Source organism: Sorex araneus, chromosome 9 (assembly GCF_027595985.1).
Source record: "Sorex araneus isolate mSorAra2 chromosome 9, mSorAra2.pri, whole genome shotgun sequence".
NCBI classification, from domain to species: domain Eukaryota; kingdom Metazoa; phylum Chordata; class Mammalia; order Eulipotyphla; family Soricidae; genus Sorex; species Sorex araneus.
The window spans coordinates 56,317,924-56,339,345 of NC_073310.1; the positions used below are offsets into that span (position 1 = coordinate 56,317,924).

Below are 21,422 nucleotides of genomic sequence, written 5' to 3' on the forward strand. Positions count from 1 at the left end.
TCCCGCATGCAGAAGTCAGGCTTCCTGCATGACTTAAGAATAATGAATGGTCCATCCGGGTGAGAGCCCCTCACCTCATCCTTGAAAGCAGGATATGCCAAAGAGGGACTATGCAGGTATTCCTTTTTAAGGATGCTAAGATGGAGGAGATTATCCGGGATTATTCAGGAAAACCCAGTACAATCAGAAAGATGAGTACATGTGAGAGAGGGAGGTAAGTGGTGAGTCAAGGAAAGCATCCAGACAGAGACAAGTAGAAAAACTTAAAGATGGTACATTCCTAACTTTAAGAGGAAGCGGCCAAAAGCCAAGGAATCTGGTCAGCATCTAAAAGCTGGGAAAGGCAAGGAAATAGCTTCTTTTCCAGAGGCAGGAAGACCATGCTGTTACCTTGATATTATCCTCAGGAAACCTGCTTTGGATTTCTGACCTAAACAACTGGTAGATAAATGTGATGCTTGAACCACTAAGTTTGCAGTATCTGTTTCAGCAACCCCATGGAACATCACGTCTTCAGTGAGGCCTCAGCATTGTGAGGTTTGAGCAAAACACCCTATAATGGTTTAAATTTTGAGGTCATTGTTTCTTAGAGACTCTCCATTGGTGTACCAAAGTGCTGAAGTTAGCTCTTCTAAAATTTGCCCTGTAACATTTTTTTCTAGCATTATTCTTAGACAATGAGTATGCATCATTTCCATTTTTCCAAGCTGGGGCCAGAGAGATAGTTCAGGGGTTAGGGGGTTGGCATTGCATGAGATTGACAAGGGTTCAATTCCTGGCACCACATATGGAAAGTTCCTTGGACATGCCAGGGATCACCTCTGAGCACTGAGCCAGGAATAACCCTTGGCAATGCTATGTATGACTTAAGAATAAATCCTTCCCAAATTCCTCCAAGCTATTGCAATAATGGAATGTGGCTTAAAGGGAGGAAAACCTGGACAAAAGTTTTATTTTTCATCATTGGCTTATGGGAAGCCAATAAAAAAAAAAGCACAGAGAGAGCAGGAGAACGTCATGGTCTGGGAGATGAAAGTGGTAGAGGCAAGACTCCTAGTGAGGAAGACAAGGAAGGACAGGAATGGAATGAAGTCAGGCATGGTGAGGAGTAAGAATCCTGACAGTCCATCCTCAGAGGTGGAAGGCAGAGCCAGTGCGGGAGGGTCATGAGCTGGCACTTTCTGTCCAGACCACTGGTCTTCTAGGCCATCATTACCCCCCCAGGAGCCTGAGACTCCTGCTGCTTTCATCAGAGTTCCTTGAGAAGAAACAATGACAAAAGAATCCAGCAGCTGCTCAAAAAGGAAAAGAATCTGCATCTTCTGTACAGTGTTTAGCCAGGGGCGGAATCAAGAAATCTGATGATCCTTTCAGGACATGAAGACTTGGTATGTTTTGTTGGAGTTCAAGTTCAAGATGGAGGTGCTCAGTGAGATTCTCCAAATGGCTGTGAAGGACGAGCTGGACAGTTTTGACTCAGCCCAAGCCCACACTGCAAGTTATATATACACTGTCACCAGGGTCCTCCTTTCTCATCAGACTCCTGGGCTAAGACAGAGAACAAAATGGGGTGACAGGTGAGGTTAAAGGAAAGGGTCTGAGGACAGAGGATGTGGTTTCAAATGGGTGAGAACCAGGATGAGCTGCCAAGAGATACCTAGAGTGGGTCATGGGAGAAAGAAAACAGAGGGGAGAGGTGGTGAAAATGAAACAGACCCAGTGCCCCAGATAAATGCTGATTCTCTGGTAAATTCATCCTTCTAGTAAACACCATCAGTCAAGCCCTTGCCAAGAACCAAGTGCTATTCTAGAACACAGTTCTAAACAAGCCCCCATGTTTTGGCCTGTGAGAGGGAACACTGGCACATTCACCTTGTTCTCAGACGAGGATGCAGGGGAACAGACCCCACCCTTGGGGCCCCCCACATGGCTCCTCATCTTGTCTCTGGGAGAATCCAAGAGAACGCCTGACCAGACATTTACATTTTATGGTGGAAAATGACCAATTAAAAAGGTAAGTCGGGTATAAATAGGTAGCAACCCAGAGCACCCCTTGTGTGCACATTACCTGACTACTATCTAATTGGCCCCTCAGCCTCCTTGGGGACTGATTATTTTGGGGAGGCCCAGTGGATGCTGGTACCGCACTGGCAATAACAGCTTTATTTGTTCTACCTCTCTCTCCTGTAGGCCCACACCCCGAGACTCTCACATCAATACTCAAGAGACTCGCACGTTCTTCCTCGACTGACGAGAATTTGTGGTCACCTCAGGTTGTCCTCACCCCTGGGACTCCGTGCCTCCTTCCTAGCCTCTATGCCTCCAGCTTAGATTGCGGCTCAGGTGCGTCCATGCCACATGCTCCAGTCCACTGGATCACCCAGCACTCTCGAGACAATGTAGAGGCTCAGCCGAGAGCAGGTGGCGTTTCAAGACCGCTCCGTGGTGACGTACCCAATGACCCTGTTCTTCCAGACAGCCGGAGCTGATGTGCAATCAGTATTCGCTCCAATAAAGACCTCTCCCACCTGTTTCCACGAGGCAGGGCGTAAGGCAAAGGTCTGAATTGCTGCTAAGCTCAAGCAGGGCTACAAAATGGGAGCAGGACCAGCTGAGCCAGCCACAGCTCACCTCCCACACAGTCAGACCGCACAAGGTGATAACTGTAACCAACCCACACAAATGCACAGGTCAATTTATGGCATCCGCGAAGTCATGCACAGTGTTGAAAAAGCATCATGTGGAACGTAGAGCAGATGAGATGAAACCAACAACAGTTACTATGGTCTGTTTCTATTACTGTTATTAATTTAAAAGTTCTTCAATGTTTAGTACTTCTTAGGATGAACCTTAATGCCTCCAGGATTAATCCTGTCTATTTTCTGTTTCCTCCTTGTCCGGTTACAGATAATATTGTAATTCAGGAGTTCCTGACCCCCAAGTAACAAAATAGCAAATCGGCACCTTCCCTTTCCTGCCAAGACATTTCAGTTAATTAGTTAAAAATATTGAGCTGCACTTGGAGGTGCTCAGGGACTACTTCTGAATCAGTGCTCGGGGATCCCATGTTATGCCAGGGAGCTAACTCGGTTTGGCTGTGAGCAAGACTAGCTTCTTTACCTAGTAAAGAGTGCCAACACAATTTCGAGGATATGTTCCATGACTGATTCTCTTTCTTTCCTGGCTGATGAGTAAAGAAGTGGCATTAAATATATCCTGGGGTTTCCCTACACTAACACTCAATGTGACCTTTGGGGAAAAAATTATATTACATGTTAAAGATAAAAAAGAAGAAGAGGAAACCCAGAGGGTGGCTCAATGGGTAAGCCCCTGCCTTATACATATGGGGCGGGTGGGGCTGAAAGTTCAACCCCAGAAACACCCCACATAAGGGAAGGAGGTGGCCCTGGACACCACATCCTGACACTGTAACAATAAAATTTATCAAATAACCCCTCAAAGTTAATAGGCACAATACCCAAATCACAAACTGGAGAGATAGCATAGCAGATAGGGCATTTGCCTTGCACACGACCGACCCAGGTTCGATTCCTCCATCCCTCTCAAAGAACCTGGCAAGCTACCGAGAGTATTCTGCCCACACAGCTGAGCCTGGCAAGTTACCCGTGGCGTATTCGATATGCCAAAAACAGTAACAACAGTCTCACAATGGAGACGTTACTGGTGCCCGCCCGAGCAAATTGATTAACAACGGGATGACAGTGCTACCCAAATCACACATTACACAAGCAGCAAATCTCTTTTGCCCCCTAATTTCTCATTAGCTAATCTCTAAATTAGAACTATCCGATTGTGCTCACCATTGACTCTTTTACCCCAGAAAACAGCAACATGACTGTCTTTATATGCATTTTTTTCCCCCTTTCGGTTCAGGGAGATGGTTCAGAGGGCTGGAGTGCAAGCTTTGCACACAGGAGCCCTGGGTTTGACCCTGAGTACTGCCTGGGCCCGCCCCCAAAATCAGGAGTTGCTCCTGGGCACTGCCAAATGTGGTTCCCAAACCAAAAAGTTATTTGCTTTTATAGCAAAAAAAAAAAAAAGAAAAAAGAAAGAAACCAGAAAAAGCGCAAACATAGAAAGTTTCTTTGAACATCTTACCAGAATATAGCATGGGTACTTATTTGCTTGCTCTTAGGTCTAAAGAGATGAAGAAAATGATCCTCTACCTGTGCTAGATTTGCTGGCAAGCGATGAGACAGGCTTTTGCCTCATGTGTTTGCTGGAGCATCGGCTGGCGCACTTCCCTTCCTGCCCCAGCTACCACCATCTCCTGTGGATTCTCCCTGTTCCTGTCAGCAGCAGCAGTTCTTTCCGAGTCTCCACACCCTGCTCTGCCTGAGGGCTGCTGCCCCAGCCTAGAGGACTCAGCACAACAGACCGTTTTTGGCTTGCGCTTGCTAAAGAACCGGGAACAATCTGGACCAGTTTCAAATGAATTCTCTGAAGTTCAAGTTAGGAATCCTAACATAGATCTCGATTTCATTTCCTCCAAGCATGGTAAGGTAAATCAAATGTCATTCATTTAGAAGTTTCTTTCATGTAAGAAAGGGGATTTAAAATTATTTAAAAAAATTTATTTATTGTTTTTTTGGACCACACCCAGCGGTGCTCCAGGGGCTGCTCCCCGTGGTCCTGCGAGGACAGGCCGTGCCAGGGATGGAGTTGGACCTCCTGCCTGCAAAGCATGGGATCTGCAAAGCATGAGTTATCAGTCAGAGGGGCAGGCAGAGGAATTGAAGGATTGTTTTCAGAGGAAAAAAATTCCCATAAAAATGCTGATTCTCCATCACGTTGGAAAACTGTCTCATGTAATCAAATCTGAAGAGCATTTGGGTTCCTAGTATTTTTTGCCGAGAGGGACTTTTACTGTATAATTTATTGGATCTCAAGCCCCACCCTTTCCAAGTCTCCGGCTTGTAAACACACCCCTCGCTCAAGACCGTACATAAGGGAAGGAGAATAAGAGGACAAAATGGGAAAGGAAATCTTAGGGGGTGGGAGTTCATCCTCCGAGAATGAAAGCCACTTACTTTTTCTTAAGGCAATCACCTGAATAACTAACCCTGCGGAAAGGCACATTGGCACAGCTCCCGACTCTGCTAGTCCTTTGTTTGCTGGCTCCGTGGGAATCCTCAGCTTTCTCTCCAGAAAAGACACCAAAAAGAATCCAGATTCTAAAACATCCCCCAGCCGGGGTGGCTGAGGCGCCAGTCAGGACCTCCGGGCTGTTCCCCGCCTCTTGAGTGAAGCTGCCACGGCATGGCTAAGTGGCTCTCCTCATGATAAGCCCATTTCTCCTCCCCTTGGAGATTAGTCACCGAATAACCTCAGCCCACAGCCAACCACAGGCTACCGCGCCGCTGATTCAGTCCTTTAACAACCGCTTACACGGAAAACACACTCCGAGGAAGGACGCAGGCAGGGCTGGGTGAAGTCTTCGCCCCAGAAAGACCCCTCTGCTAATCCCCAGGCCAGCGCAGGGCCCGCTGGAGAACGCTGTCAACCCAGAGTCCACCAGGACCCGAGGACCCCTGTGGCTCCAGACCTGCGTGAAAGAAATCTGAGCCTTTCCCTGGTTCCTCAGACATTCCCAGGACAGGAGCGAGACCAGGAGGGCGACAAAGGAGGCAGTTTGCTCATTAACCAGCCAAGCTGAACTCTGGGAGTCGCTCCGCAGCGCCCGGCAAGCAGCTGGAAGAAAGACAGACGTACCTGGAAGGAGGAAAAAGAGGCAGGGAAGGTCAGCTGAGGTCAGGCCGAGAGGCTGAGAGGCGCTTCCAGAAAGGCAAAGCAGAGCCCTCTGCCCTCACTCAGTCAGAACCCGGAACAGGGAACTCCCTAGAGGACTCCCCCCACCCCTCCTCCTGGGGCCTGCACAGTTCAAGGGCACAGACCCAAGGAGACTTTGGTTCCTGACAAGAAGTGGCTTGTGTGGCTCCCGGGAAGAGGACAGGTAGCAACGCATTGCTAACCAAAGGAAGCGTTTCCTCAGCTGGCAGTCGGCTCTGTTGAATCACCCTTTCTGAGTCCCCGGGGAGAGAGCGGAAAGGAGGCTCTCCTCCAAGCGGGAATCCCACAACGAGAAGCTCAGAACGCTAGGCTGGAGGCCTCCATGGTCCCAAGGTTCCCCCACCCGCCGTGTCCCTACGGACCAGCTCTGGGCCACCCGTGCCCTTCGCAAACATCGCAAGGCTTGGGGGAGATGGGTCTGGCTGACCAAAAGAATGCCGGGAGTCTCTCAAGTTCACTCGCAGTCAGCACTCCAGTCCCTCGGAACGACCAGTGACTGCCCTCAGAAGCCCTGTGGTTATTAAAGGGGGGCAGCGAGAGCGCATGACCTCAGCACCCTCCTAGAATGTCTCATTAGCAACACTATTTGGACGAAGTGGTTGTAACAGATGCCGCCGGAGAGGTCGGAACAAGCGCAGAAGGAATGCCAAAGCCCCTGTTTGGATTTTTTTGTTTTTGTTTTTTCACCGAATCACTGCAGTTTGTTACTTCTCGCCAGAGCGAGCGGAGAAGCATCCACACTAGAGGCCCCTGACGTACCCAGCAGACACGCAGCAGGGTTGGTTTCTTGAGTCAAATGAGTACCTTCCAGGAAAGGGGCGTGTGTGTGTCCCTAATCTGGTTGGGCCCCAATGGCGCCCTTATCACACCCCCACAGACCGTGTTCTGTGGCAGGAGACGGGGCCTTCCTTGGGCTAAGGCACCTGCTGTTTGCGCGAGCAACAGCTACTTGAAAGAGAGAACCCAACTGAGGTGTTAGGGCACTGTCACCGGTACCCCACCCTGAAAAGTGGACACACCCAGTGCTCCCTATGGTCCAGTAAAGTGGGCCACACCCAATGCTTGGGCCACTTCAGCCACTTTAGCTGATGATTATTGAGGTGATACGGTGACCACAATATTTACGTTTATGCTCTTGGGGGTTAACGTTACTGCCTCCCTCTACCTCCAGAGTGCTGAGGACCTCCATGGCTACCATAAAATCGCATTTGTGTCTCTCACCAGTCACATTAGAGGCAAGCGGCCTTTGGTGGAGCCTGTGGGCGTGCATGTGAGGGGACCAGATGAGAGAAAAATACCCCTCCCCATGCCTTACTGCACTCTATTCCCTCCAATTCCGTTCATCTCAATTTCCTTTCACTTTCAAAATGTTCTGAACCGGAGCTTCAGTGGGCTGAGGGCTGCGTGACCCAGGATCGGTAACTCCACGTCAGGAGTCAGAATGCCAGCCCACTGGTTGTGGTGATTCAGGATGAGTTACATGCTCTCTAGTAAGAAGCACAGGGCTCACCCAGGAGAGATGGGGTGCGGTTCCCCAAGGCCCTGGAGAATAGCTCAGGCACCGCCCAAGCTGATTTCCTGAACAATATCACGTGACTTAGAGAACTGGGCCTCACCTGAGTGGTTTCTCCAGAGAATGGCTCTCCCAAGCTAACTCCCCTAAGAGTTGACTTGGGAGAGCTAACTCACCTCAGTTTGGGGTTCCCCAGGCATGTGGCAGTTTAAATCAGACAGCCCACGATCTGCTTCTCTGGATCCCCCTCAGTCTGGGGTCAGCCAGGCATGCGGCAGTCTAGTGAAATGATGCTTCCCTGTCACTTGGAATTCATACCCCCTTTTCCTGTCTCTGGAACTCTTAGCAAAGTGGAAGCAATTTATTTCTCTTGAGTTAGCATTAAGAGAGGACATGCTGTAAATATTCAGCATTACCTCAACAGGAAATAATTTTTATGCTCTGGTGGGGCTAAGAGTCTTGTGGAATTTATTTCTCTTTCCCCTTTCTTATTCATTTCTTTACTGGCTTTGAGGATAACATTTGATACAGGCGAGGCTAAGAGAAGAAAATTTAAGTCTAACTGTAAAGCCTAAAATCGAAGATGACCCAGGATGAAGAAGTGATGATGAGGCCGTAAGGAAGGTCACGTTGGTGTTGCCTGCGTTGTGAAGGCAAATGCTCATCAGTGATGGCTGAGCTCACCTGTTCATATTTCATCCTGTGTCTCCCAGACAGGAGACAGACTGTTTCCAACGTGACTGAATTCTCAGGGGAGTGAAGGTTAGCTTATGGCGAGACTTTAGCTGAATGCTATTCTCGGAGTCATGTGGACAAGTTGTGTAGAATTCATCCATCGCAGGCCTGGCTGGTTTCGCACGAGGCCCAGGGGTGAGGAGAAAGGTCAGTCCAGATGAGAAGAAAGAAGTTAAACAAATCATTCACCGGCCAAGCCACCCCCAGTAACTGTGTCGTGTGACAGTAACAGATAAGAGAAAAATGCTTGTTCTCATGGATTCTTAATCTTCTGGAGGGTTACTCTCCTGTTATCCAACCCAAGCACAGGCTTCCTTTTGTACTGAAGAAGAGCTGGTTTGCGAAAGGGCTATCTTTCTGCCACTTGTAGCAGATGGTACAAACGACTCTTCATGACATATCTCCATCTCCTCTGTCCTTCCCTTTACTGGATGGCTGCTGTTTTCCTGGGCACTACTCCCCGTTCGTGCATCTAGATTTATTGTTGGTAATAAGTCACCTCTGTCACCCTGAGAGTCACTTTTCAGTGCCTTAGACTTTATTTTTCTTTCCATGACAGTTCTCAAAATGCCTATTTAACTTGTCCACACAAACTATGCAATATTTAATACTGGGCATTATTTATTTATAGCATTTCTTCCTCTAGGAAAGATTTTAAGTGGACACACACGCACGTGTGCATGCGCACACACACACACACACGCACATCATCTAGTGCTTTGCTGTCTGCACAGAGCTTTCAGCTGTCATTTTTGTTTCATGGACCTCAGAATCCAGTGAAATACACAGGCCAGGGGTGGCCGTCCCCAAGTGAATGGCCTGGAAATGGCCATGGAGGAATGAAGGAACGTGTCCAGCATCACAGTGCTCCCAAGAACTGAAGCTGCCAGACAACCAATATCCAGGGTCAGCCTTGCCCTATTGTGGGGCTGCTTTGGCCACTGACGTGTGTGAAATCTCGGGTCTTACGGGAATGGGGGCACACATGTTCTCAAGGCCTTTCCCTCTGGACTTACTCAGGTTTATTTGCTTGATTTTGAACTTTCTTGGCTTTACTCACAGTTCTAGATTTCTACAGCCCCTTTAAAGAGCCCCTGGGGGTGATGGAGAGCTAGTACAGAGGGTAGGGCGCTTGCCCTGCACATGGCTAACACAGGTTCAATCACCAGCACCACATAAGGACCCCAAAATCCCCTCCAGGAGTAAGCTTTGAGCAGAGCCCAAGACAACAATCATTAAACAAATAAATGACCCACTGGGTCTCAGTGAGGCTTAAGATCTAGTTGTCCAGGACTGGAGCAATAGTACAGCGGGTAGGGCATTTGCCTTGCTCACGGCTGACCCAGGTTTGATCCCTAGCTTCCCATATGGTCCCCCAAAATGATGCCAGAAGTAATTCCCGAGTGCAGAGCTAGGAGTAACCTCTGAGCATCGCCGGGTGTGATCCCAAAAGCAAAAAGATCTAGTTGTCCACCTAATGTCTTACAATTAGGTTTTGTTTATTTGCGTCAAACAAGTTATACTAGTCACAGCATTAACTATATGTAACCAGTATACATTCAGTGTAAATGTTATGCTTCTGTTTATGCTGACATACTCCTCTACTATGTGACAGAGTGATTTGTATCAGCAAATAGATGTTACTACATCATTAGTTACCTATGTGTACAGCTGTCAATACACGCAGAGACGGCCCTATGTCCTACTTGTGTGTCCACAGTCATGGACACCAGATTACACTCAGAATTTAATACCTGGGTCTTATCTACTTAGCACTCACTCCTTACTATGATGGCCCAAATCACATCACTGGTGACATTCCTGGGGCCACACCTCTCCGAGCTGCATGAGTCACTGCCAAGGGCCAGGCCTCTCGGTTCCTGCTCACCCGCACACTCTGTTCCTCTTACCTCTCCGGGGAAGTGATCAAACGGAGTTCTGATGACAAAAGTCAATTTACTCAGACAGGAAGTACTGAGAAGATGCTGACAGCAACAAAAGCCAGTATTTTTAATAAAATGTTTTAGTTAGGTGATGTAACATTGCCTCCATTCATGTAAGCTTAAACAAGGAGCTGAAGAAGATTTACATAGAATTTTATGGTCTCTAGCTGCTTCAAAGACAGATATTTGGGGGATGCAGGGGTGAGGGCTTGAATTCGATCCCAGGCACAGCATCCCTTGTCCTGTCTGGCCTGGCTGGGCAAGTATCACAGAGGGGCATCCTCAAGACCACCTGAGCACAGTGTGAGAGACTGCCACCCCCCCTACTAAAAAAAAAAAAAAAAAAAAAGAAAGGTTTTAGAGACCATTGGTGAAAATGGTGGCAAACACTTATGAATAGTAGATGCATGCTGGGAAACAGGTGAACTTTAGTTCCTCTCACTCTGCAGCTATTCAAACCTCACGGCCCTGCTGCCCAAGGCCTCCCATTCAGGATTCAGGCGGATCTCAAGTGCACAGAAGCAAGCGTTCCTGGTTTGGGCCACCCCCTTCAGGCCTCGTTCCCATCTCCGCAGCTGGCCATCCTTCACCATTTTTCTGGAACCGACTCCGGCAAGATGGGTCATGACCATGGTCCGGTGCCAGAGCTGCATTCTGTTCTGTGCTCTTGTGCACGCCGGCTGCACTCCTCAGCGACTGTCTGCAGTGTCCCCTTTGAACAGTGGGGATGGCTTCCAACGAAACGGTTTTCGTGTACCCCTTGACTTCAGCGGAGTGATGTTCGCTAACATGTACGTGGGAGGAAGGGCTGTGTAAGGAGGGAGCAGCGGAGGCAGACACTGAGGGCAGTCAATTCACAAAGCCACCAAGCTCAACTGTCCCTCACAAGAATGAGAAAACAATGCTGGTGATGCAAATCAGAGCATTCCCCCACCACCCTGCCCATTCTTCTGCGTCCTGAGGTAGCCCTGGCTTTCCTTTTATTAAAAATAAATAAATAAATCCAGTTGCTCATTCATTGGTTCAAGCGGGCACCAGTAACATCTCTCATTGCGAGACTTATTGTTACTGTTTTTGGCATATCGAATACGCCCCGGGTAGCTTGCCAGGCTCTGCCGTGTGGGCGAGATACTCTCGGTAGCTTGCTGGGCTCTCCGAGAGGGGTGGAGGAATCGAACTCGGGTTGGCCGAGTGAAAGGCGAACGCCCTACCGCTGTGCTATCGCTCCAGCCTGTTAAGAAAAAACATAAAGTCCCCCTGCCCCCAGGGCAGCACCAAGAGGAAGAACATTTTATTCTCTGAAGGTCTGGGGTACGGGGGCTAGAGTGATAGCAAAGCAGTAGGGCGTTTGCCTTGCACGTGGCCGACCCGGGTTCAATTCCCAGCATCCCATATGGTCCCCTGAGCCCTGCCAGGAGTAATTCCTGAGTGCAGAGCCAGGAGTAACCTCTGTGCATTGCCAGGTGTGACCCAAAATGAAAAAAAAAAAAGAAGAAGATTTGGGGTACAATGGGTGGGAGACTGGCTTTTTTTTTTTTTTTTTTGCTTTTTCTTTATTTTTGGGTCACACCCGGCGATGCACAGGGGTTACTCCTGGCTCTGCACTCAGGAATTACTCCTGGCGGTGCTCAGGGGACCATATGGGATGCTGGGATTTGAACCCGGGTCGGTCGCGTGCAAGGCAAACGCCCTACCCGCTGTGCTATCACTCCAGCCCCGTGGCTTTTTTTTTTTTAACAGTCATTTCCAAGCACCCTGGTTAATCCAGGTACACGGAGCTGGGAAATGGGAGCCGGGAAAGTTCTCTCATGTCAGCTTGCAATGGATGCCAATTGTTTTCAGATTACAGAAGTTCACAAACCTTCCCAGTTCTCTGAAATTATGACCGAGTTTGAAAGGTTCCAGGTTTACGAATTCGGTGAAAACCTACTGGTTTGCCTTGGATTTTCCCCGAAATCAGGGGCCAGGGACAACAGCTGGTTTGAAGCAGTTCCTGAGCCCCGAAGGCTCCCTTTCATGCTGTGTCTAGGCAGCCAAATGCAGCGCGGAGGAAGCAAAGGACACTCACTGACCAGCAATCGCTGAAGCAGCTCTCAAGGTCAGGTTTTGGCTTGTTGGCCACAACCAGTGGTGCTCGGGAACTGCTTCCAGTTCTGTGCTCAGGGGATCTGGCCCCACTGGGGATGGAGTCCCGGCCTTGGCACCCCACGCTTCGTTCCATTCCTGGAGTGCTCTCTCCAGCTCCATGCCAGCGTCTCTGTCTGTGAACAGAAGTCTGATCTAGAGGTCTCTACAGCTCACTCAACAGCAGTGTTTGTACATCTATGACCCTGTTCCTGAGCATCCACCAGGTATGTGAAACACAAAGTTAGGGCTGGTAAGGGGGACAGGGCTCTGCACAATTTCATTTCTACCTCTGAAGAGCTTTCCCATGGGGAAAAATGAGGCATAGGTAGGACTATCCAAAATAAGAGAGAACAAGATTAACTTTGCCTAGTGTCAAATAACAACAGACAAAAACTGCTCTTGAGATGCATAGAAGAATATGGTTCTTCTGGTTGGGATAATGAAGATTACTTTTTAAAAAAGCTAAAAATGGGGGCCAGGACGGTATCTTAGTGGTGTGGGGTGCAAACTTTGCGTTTAACTCTGGTGCTGCATGTTCCACTCCGGCTCGTAACACTACCCAGTGCGGCCCTCGGAGTGCCCAGCATCGCCAGGCAGGGCACTAAAATGTCCAGTGAGGCTGGCCAAGGACCCCCAGGGCTGCATCAGGCCTCTGAACACTGCCTGGAAGTTCTCCCTCTCCCCTTCCAAAAAAGCTGGAAATATAAGTACCATGTAGCCTGATAATACCACTCCTGGATATTTATTCAAACGATATAAAAATGTCGGGAGCTGGGGAGATAATAGAGTGGGGCGGGCACTTGCCTTGGAGGTAGCCGATCTGGGTTCGATCCCCAGAATCCCAGTGGTACCCTGAGTAATGCTGGGAGTAATTCCCAAGTACAGAGCCACAGTGACCTCTGAGCATCGCTGGGTGTGGTCCCCCCAAAGCAAACGGAAACAAAAAATATAAAAGCACTAGTTTGAAAGGATCTATGCAGCCCTAGACTCAAGAGTCACATTACTCATGATTGCCTGAAGGACTCAGATGACGGGTGAAAGAGCTGAGGTACATCTATCTACTCCTTGGAACACCACTCTGCCTCAAAAAAAAAAAAAAAGAAAGAAAGAAAGAAAGAAAAAAAAGGTAATTCTTGCCTTTGGTAACACCAAGGATAGAACTGGATATGACTCTGCCAAGTGAAATACATCAGAGGTGAAAGACAATTTCTGGATGGTTTACTCGTTTCAATATAGTAGGGTCCAAAGATTCATTTTCTGCGTGTTCTATATTTTTATATCAGGACCAAAGCGAAGGGCAAGATGTATAGAGGACTGGGTAGAAGGGTCATTTTGATAGTGCAACCGTAGGCAGGTGAAGTGCATATTCACACTGAGGTATGAAGTGGTACTCTCAACATTATACTGTATCGAAAACCCATGGGAAATCAGTAAAATTTGTTCAAAATAAAGCTCTTGGAGCCAGAGAGATATCTTTAGGAGCTGCAGCACATCCTTTGCATGTGGGTGGTCCAGGTTTAATCCCTTCTCCCACTGATGCCCACCAGTAATGGGTCGCACTGCTGCCAGGGCTGACCCGTTGCTAAAATCAAAACAAATCAAGCTCTTTTTGGATAGTTTAGAGGAGAACACTTCCAGCACCTTGGACCTAACCAAGTAGGCTTTCTGGGGCATAGGGTCCCCAACTTTGCAGATCTCAGGATTACCTGCAGGTCTTCCTGAAACAGATTGATGGGAGCTGGAGTGTTGGAAGCAGCAGGTCTGGGTAAGGCCAAAGAACAGGCTTTTCTAACAAGTCACCAGGAGATGCTCTGAGAGCCTCTCGGTCACGGAGGGTTCAGGGAAGCTCACAGCAAAATCTCCACGCTAACATGGGCCTCCTTAGCTCCGAACCGAGAAAGCTGGCCTCATTACCTTCTCTATCAGCAGATATTTCCGATGAAACCAGCCAGGGAAAGACGAAAATAGGGCAAAGAAACAAATATGTTGGGAGATTTCCAATTTACCAAATACTTTAGAAAATTACCTTGTTTAATTCCCAGCACATTCCCATCCAATGCATATTTGACTCCCATTTGATAGCTGAGGAAAGTGAAGGTGGGGGACAGAGACCTTCAAGGAATTCACCCAAATAATAGGGCCAGGACCTGAAGGGCAGCATCATCCTGGCCCTCAGGGTTACGAAATCAGGGTAAGGGCCTGGCCCTACTCTTCCAAAGAAGGCAGTGCTTCAAGAAGCATAAACTCGGCATTATTTTCATCTCTCATCCGGCCTGGAAATATCGCAACAAAGTCAATGGTGGCACTGACTGTTGCAAGAGGCACAAGAAACCAGTACAATGGACAGGGAGGCGTTACTGTTATCTCCCAATGTGGGAGATAGTGCCTCCCAAGTCTGCCTCCCCCCAACCCCCTGCACCCCCCAGGCTCCATTTCAAAGGAATACCTTTCTGTTTTCAGCTCAAATATCCAGCCATCACTCAGCCAGCCAGTGGACACGGCTCCGGAAATCTGAGATGGTCCACAAAAACCACTGCTTCTCCTTATTTGGATAAAGAGCAGTCTCCAAGACAACCAGTAAGGGAGTCTGCATAGCCTGAGGCTGGGCTGGCCAGCCTCTCTGCCCCCACACTCCCAGGCCCTGTCCTGCCCACAGCTGGGTGGGGGGTGGGGGGGCGGTTAGCTGCTTCCAATACTGTCTGGAGCCTCCTTCCAGAGACCAGATCGGCTACCCAGTGTCCCCGGGCCCGGCTGCCAGGCCTCTGGGCATTTCTACACTAGCCAGAAGCCCTGCTTTCCTGAAACAGGCGCTCCCCAGAAACAAAATCAGGGGCTCAGGATAAACAAATCCATACTTGTTGTGACCAAGTGCTCACCCGGGGCGGGGGCAGACACCTCTACTTGTTCTCTTCCCACCCAAACACTGACTTGGGGAAAGGGAGACAGGCAGGTGGAGAACATGCGATGAAGGGGTGCGTTTTCATTGTTTAGCAGTAAAAGCGTTAGATTCCCTTCGGGGAGAGAAACAAGCTCCAGGCTGACCCCAAAGTGTTTGTTCTTCTCCACTGGTTAACAGGACCTTTAGCGATTCTTCTGCTCTCTATGATCCTTTATCTCCCTTACTCTAAAAAGCTTTTTTTGTTCAGCTGTTTGTTTTGGTATTTTTGACCACACCCAGTGGCCTTCAGGGATTTCTCTTGGTTCTGAACTCAGGTATCACTCCTGGTAGTGCTTAGGGAAGCATATGGGTACTGGGGATCAAACCAGGGTCGGCCACTTGAAAGGCAAGTGCTTTGTTGAGCACAACTGCCCCTGAGAGGCTGGGCAGATGGGGCTCAGGAGTGGACAAAGGGAATGTCTTAACATTGGAGCAGCAAGACAGAGAACCTGCGGATTCTCAACTCTCATCTACTCAAGTATCCCTAGTTCCTCTTCTCCAAGGGGGATATCTCCCAGGACCACCTGGGTACCTGAAGCCACAGACACTAAAACCCTATCAACATAGTATTTTCTATATACACAAACCTATGCTAATGTTTAATTTGTAAGTTAGGTACAGTCAGAGGTGAACAAGAAAATCAGAGAACCATGATAACAATATATCTAATGAAAGCTACGGTAATGTCTCTCATACAGATATTGTTGTAATATTTTTGGATTAATGGGGTAATGGGTAATTTTGGGTTAATGGGTAATGGAAGATAAGGTGGAGAGGACAAATGGATTGGTTGCCAAAACCATATTTTGAAAGATCTGAAGGGTTTAGCCCTAGAATTAGTATTCCTCCCTAGTACCGTCGACAATAGAGAATCAGGGATGCTGTCTTGTTTGCCAAGGCGTCAAAAATCATATGGGCTGGACATGTAATGCGATTTGGGGACAACTGCTGGACTAGAGCTGTTACCAACTGGATTCCACGGGACACCAAAAGAATGCCTGGCCACCCACCTATGAGATGGTCAAACTTCTTTGTCAAGACCCTTAATAAACAGTTCGAGGCTCTTCGTGTTCCTGGAGCTAGCAGATGCCATTGGGCTACACTAGCACTCGACAGGGATGAATGGAGATGTTACTGGTGCCCGATCGAGCAAATCGATGAGCAACAGGATGACAAGTGATACAAGTGATACCTAGAAAAGGCAGAGGATATCAGGGAACTCATGCTGGGGTATGAGTGAAAGATCTGGCTCCTTCTCTGGAGTATGTGATAGTCACTGAGATTCTCTGGAATCTCTGGTTCTGCTGCTAAGTTGGTCCAGGGATTCTGTACTCAGCCCCAGGGTGCTGTAAACAGCCCGTGAACCAAATTTTTCTTATATAATTCTGCATGCTGACAAGCATGATGAACACGTGCTTGTGACTGAAACTGCCAAGAAGCATGCATGAGTTCTTTCACGAACTGTGAGAGCAAAATGAAGAGCCTGGGTGATGCCCACTTTAATCTACTCCCAGGAGGCTGTGGGGCACGACATAGACTTTATGAGAGACCAGAAGCAGAACAGAGATTATGGATAGAGCCAGCACCCTCCTATATTCCAAAGATACTGCCTTTGAGAAACCAAATCCAGTTGTGTACTGTGGATTTAAGATGGTGCTTTTCCAAATTAATTGGCAATTGTGAGCCCAGATCAGGCCACATAAAAGGCCCATCCACTTTATACTTGTCTGACAAATAGGGCCAAATAACAGTCATTCATATAAATTTTGAGACAGGTGATTACCCACGTCTCTTGTTTGGATCCATCCCATCTAAACGCTTGGAAGACTTTGGTTTTGAGAAGGAAAAAAAATTCTAACTCATCAGTTGCCTGTGGCCAAAAGAAAAGATTTGGTTGGCGAGGTAAAGGTTCACCTCAAAGACTGGATTGGTGATGTTCTCAAAATTTCAACTCTATGGACAATTTCAACACATTCTAGTTCTGTTCTGCATTTATTAACAGAAGTGGGGATCCATGATACATGTTATGAAAATTTTGATAAACATTTATATTGGGGTATTGCTCAAAAAAGAATACTGAGTTTTTGTTGTTCTATTCTAACCAAGTGTAATTTAATGCAAATGAAGAAATGTTTTGTTATTGAACATAAATGCTGAGGTGGTATAGCTCAGATATGTGCTATATCTATATCAACAATATCAAAGATAAAAATTATATTTGGATAATCTTTATGTTAAGGTGCAAGAGGACCCATATATGAGTACACATCTGTAGGTGAAAAATTCTCTAGCAAAATAAAAAATATTAAAAACCTGCATTCCAGTCGTTTTTATGCTCTCATCATATGATGATATTGAATAAAAATATATTATTAGCAGTTCACTAAATTTCTTCAGATCATTGTTAGGAATAGTAAGAACACAGAAACATTTTAAAACAACACATTTTCGCCCTAAAATGGTCAAATTAGCATAATTATAGCCTTAGGTAGCCAGTGGTGGCACATTGCTTTTTCATGAGAGTGCAGAGTTTCTCCCAGATCACAAGCTAAAAGGCTCCTTGGTCTAAATATATACATTCAAATCTGCAGCAAATTTCTGAAGCATTAAGATATGAACCCTGGAGATATCTAGTGAGTAATTTGTGCTGCAGTGGAGCAGAATTTTTTTTTGTTTTGTTTTGCAGCGACACAGCTGCTAGGAAATATATTTTTAGATTTGCTTTTGAAAGCAAGCAAAAATGGGACCCACTTATCCAGAAAGTTCCCTCAGCACATGGGGCCAACCATCTATAGAAAGTTCCAGTCAGGGGCTGGAGTGATAGCACAGCAGGTAGGGCGTTTGCCTTGCACGCGGCCGACCTGGGTTCGAATCCCAGCATCCCATATGGTCCCCTGAGCACCGCCAGGGGTGATTTCTGAGTGCATGAGCCAGGAGTGACCCCTGTGCATCGCCGGGTGTGACCCAAAAAGCCAAAAAAAAAAAAAAAGAAAGTTCCAGTCAGCCTTCCTCGTTGGAAGTAAATGTGAGAAACGGGACCAGAGGCCTCACCTGGAAGCCATGACTGGACGCCAGCGAACACACCTAATACGCTGGAGTAGTTTTCAATCTGACTGTTTGGGTTTTCCCTTGGCAGCTCTTCCTACTGTGTCCAGGGCAAATGAAAAGAAGCAGGTTCAAAGAGTTCAGTCAAAACAAGAGGAAGCATGGTCTTTGATGCCTCGGGAGACAAAAAAAAGAAAGAAAGAGAAAGAAACAAGTCCCTGTGGTACTCAGGTGAGCACAGCCTCGCTTTTGTCTTGCAGGAATATGGAGCGACTGTCAGAGCGGCTGGAACACTGAGAGGAGACCCTCTCAGTTTAATCACACATGGTGGGCCGGAGAGATAGGACAGCAGGTAGGTGCTTGCCTGGCACAGAGCAGGGCTAGGCTCAATCCCCGGAACATCATATGGTCCCCCGAATCCTGCTGGAATGATCCCTGAGTGCAGAGCCTGAGTACAACCAGGTTTGGTCCCCAAACCAAAAGTAAATCAATCAACAAATCACACACTGGATAGTCACACGTCTCCACCGAGGCCCAATAAATCAATCCGCCTGGAGATGGTTTTGCAGCAACAGCCCCTCTCCTGCTCTGCACCAAGGGCTGGAGATGTTGAACCTCATAGAAGAATCAGATTGGATGCTTTCATCCAAGTGGTTCACTTTTTCCATTATGTAAACTTGATAACGGTTAATTAAAATGATGTCTTACTCAAGATTACACAATGTCTCCCCTGAAAACCTATTTTTTAGAAATAAAGTCTTGAGTCAAACAAGATACTGTTACCTCTTTGACTATCATGCGAAGTAATTTAATGCTTCTTAAAAGTGGGCTTTAGAGGGCTGGAGCAGTAGCACAGCGGGCAGGGTGTTTGCCTTGCCCACAGCTGACCAGGGTTCGATTCCCAGCATCCCATATGGTCCCCCGAGCACTGTCAGGAGTAATTCCTGAGTGCATGAGCCAGGAGTAACCACTGTACATCACCAGGTGTGACCCAAAAAGAAAAAAAATAAATTTATTTATTTATTTACGGCACACTTGGCAGTGCTCAAGGCCCACTCCTGGCAGTACTCAGTGGACCATATGTGGTGCCGGAGATCAAACCCAGGTTTATCACATGCAGGGAAAGTGCCTACCTGCCCCCCCCCAACCCCCGTATTGTGTCTCTGGCCCTAAAAGTAAATTTTATTTATTTTTTTCGTTTTGGGTCACATCCAGTGGTGCTCAAGGGTTCCTCCTGGCTCTGCACTCAGGAATTACTCCTGGCAGTGCTTGGGGGACCATATAGGATGCCGGGGATTGAACCCAGGTCGGCCACGTGCAAGGCAAACGCCCTACCTGCTGTACTATCACTCTGTCCCCTCCAGAAATAAATTTTAAGTGGGCTTTCCTTTAAATATCATCCATGACAAATAACATTCATGGTGTTCTTTGTGCTAGTTACTTTTTGCTATTCATTAAAATAACACTAATTATTAAGATAAAAAAATATAAGCACTAGCTAAAATCACTGGCTAAAAATGGTTGAGTTTTAAGTGGCATTACATGACAGTTTCCAAGTGTCACTGTAGGAGTCACTTGCCTTAGCAAAAGAGACTGACTTTTGAAAATAACATTTTAACACAACCCAACCCTCTTAAGCCAATATTATTTTATTCAAAGTACTTCATAATTTGAAGCAGCTGCTGTTTTCCAGTTGACTTAATGGCCTATTCTCCTTCAATAAAAATATTGGATAATCTAAATCTGGTTAGCTCAAAATCCATTTATTTTGGGTGCAGGCTCATGCATTTCCAATTAACGAGCTCGGCCCTTCCACAGAGCTGGGTTGCTATTTGGAATGAAACTAGTCATCTGCAACTACAGCAATGGCTGGTCTTGGGACGTAACTACCTGTTACCATCCCAGATCAGCCAAGACAGACTTATAGGGGCGCTCTGGACACAAGCAAGGACTGGGCTGGGGGGGTCGGGAGGGAGGGGGCGGTAACAGGCTTGGGCTCCAAGTCTACATTTGTTATATTCTGACTTTGTGAGCTTGACCAGGTCCTCCAACCACACCAGATCTTCTTAATCCTAACCGACTGGGTTATAGACGCCAACTCTGTAAGACCTTCTTTCTCCCTCCGAAGCCTTCAGGGCCCAAGAAGGCAGGCCTGTAGCACCAGAGATATGGATCAGGTTCCATAGCCACCAAGCTACGGCACCCAACTCCCAGACAACAGGATTGCTCCCGCTGATGACACACAAATTAAGGGATGGCTTTGCCTTGGGGGCAGGAAAAACACCAGAGCAGAGAGAAAATGACATGCTACAGGGTGATAGGTATCTGAAAAAGTTCCTTTCTCCTCTCTCAAGCATGAACATGTTGTGAGGACGGAGAGACATTACAGTGGGTGAGGCACTTATTTTGCATGTGGCTGGGTTCAGTCCCTGGCACTGCATATGTTCCCTGAACACCACCAGGAGTGATCTTTGAGCACGGAGGAGGCAGAAGTAAGCCCCAAACACTGCTGGGTATGCCCACCCCCCAACTCAACAATAAACCAACCACAACAACAAAACAATTAAATGTTTTCATTAACATTTCAATTAAAACTTGATAATTGAAAAATAAAGATCTCCTCCCCCCACACACACACACTTTACAGAAAAAGAATTCCTGCTCAGCTGAGATAGTCTACAAAAAACAAACAGAAAAGGATGGACCCCTGGAAATGGATGAGAGAAAAGGATCTGGATGGAGGGACCTGAGAGGGTACAGGACGATCTCCTCTATTCCCCACAGCCCCAGTGGGGAGTCATCAGAAGACAGAAAAGCAACCCCCAGGAAGAAGACAGTGTGTCATGGCAAGGGATGCAATGCCAAAGTAGATGTGTGTTCCCGGTCGAAGGCGGCTTCCACTAGCATCTATATTTATCAGAGCCGAGAAAAGGGATGCGGCTTGGATATCAAAGGGCAGAGAGGGGTGTGGCACGGTGCTATCCTGCACTGGCCAGCCATGGGCTCCTGAGGAGCCAGCCCTGGACCTGCTGAGGCAGGAGCAGGAGTTCAGGTAGCCGGGGCCGGGGCTGTGAGCAAGGTACTCTGCTCCGGGAGCAGCTGTACTTCCCGGATACTCCTGGTTCTGCACCAATTACTGGGTGAACTTCTGACTGCTGAGGGGAGGTCTCTGCCTTTCAGAGGGGCAGAGCTCTCATTTCTGGCTCTGAGGTGGCTTAGTTAGCTGACCCTTTCTCCCCCCACTCCAGAACCCTCTACTTCCAAGGTTCTGGAACTTTCTTCCTTGCCCTCTCCTATGTGTCCGGAAGCT

At 47.6% G+C, this 21,422-nt stretch overlaps 1 protein-coding gene across 11 annotated transcripts in view; it reads right to left on the reverse strand.

The window, feature by feature from the left end:
* The window catches only part of KIAA1217 (KIAA1217 ortholog), a 735,067-nt gene that overhangs the window by 64,403 nt on the left and 649,242 nt on the right, over positions 1 to 21,422 (reverse strand). The window contains exon 1 of one of the 11 annotated variants that reach the window (XM_055117903.1): positions 5,052 to 5,216. The exons of the other annotated variants lie outside the window; for them this stretch is intronic. The gene's annotated coding sequence lies outside the window, so the exon portion shown is untranslated. Of the gene's footprint in view, positions 1 to 5,051; positions 5,217 to 21,422 lie in introns of those variants that run through there. 11 annotated transcript variants of the gene reach the window in all.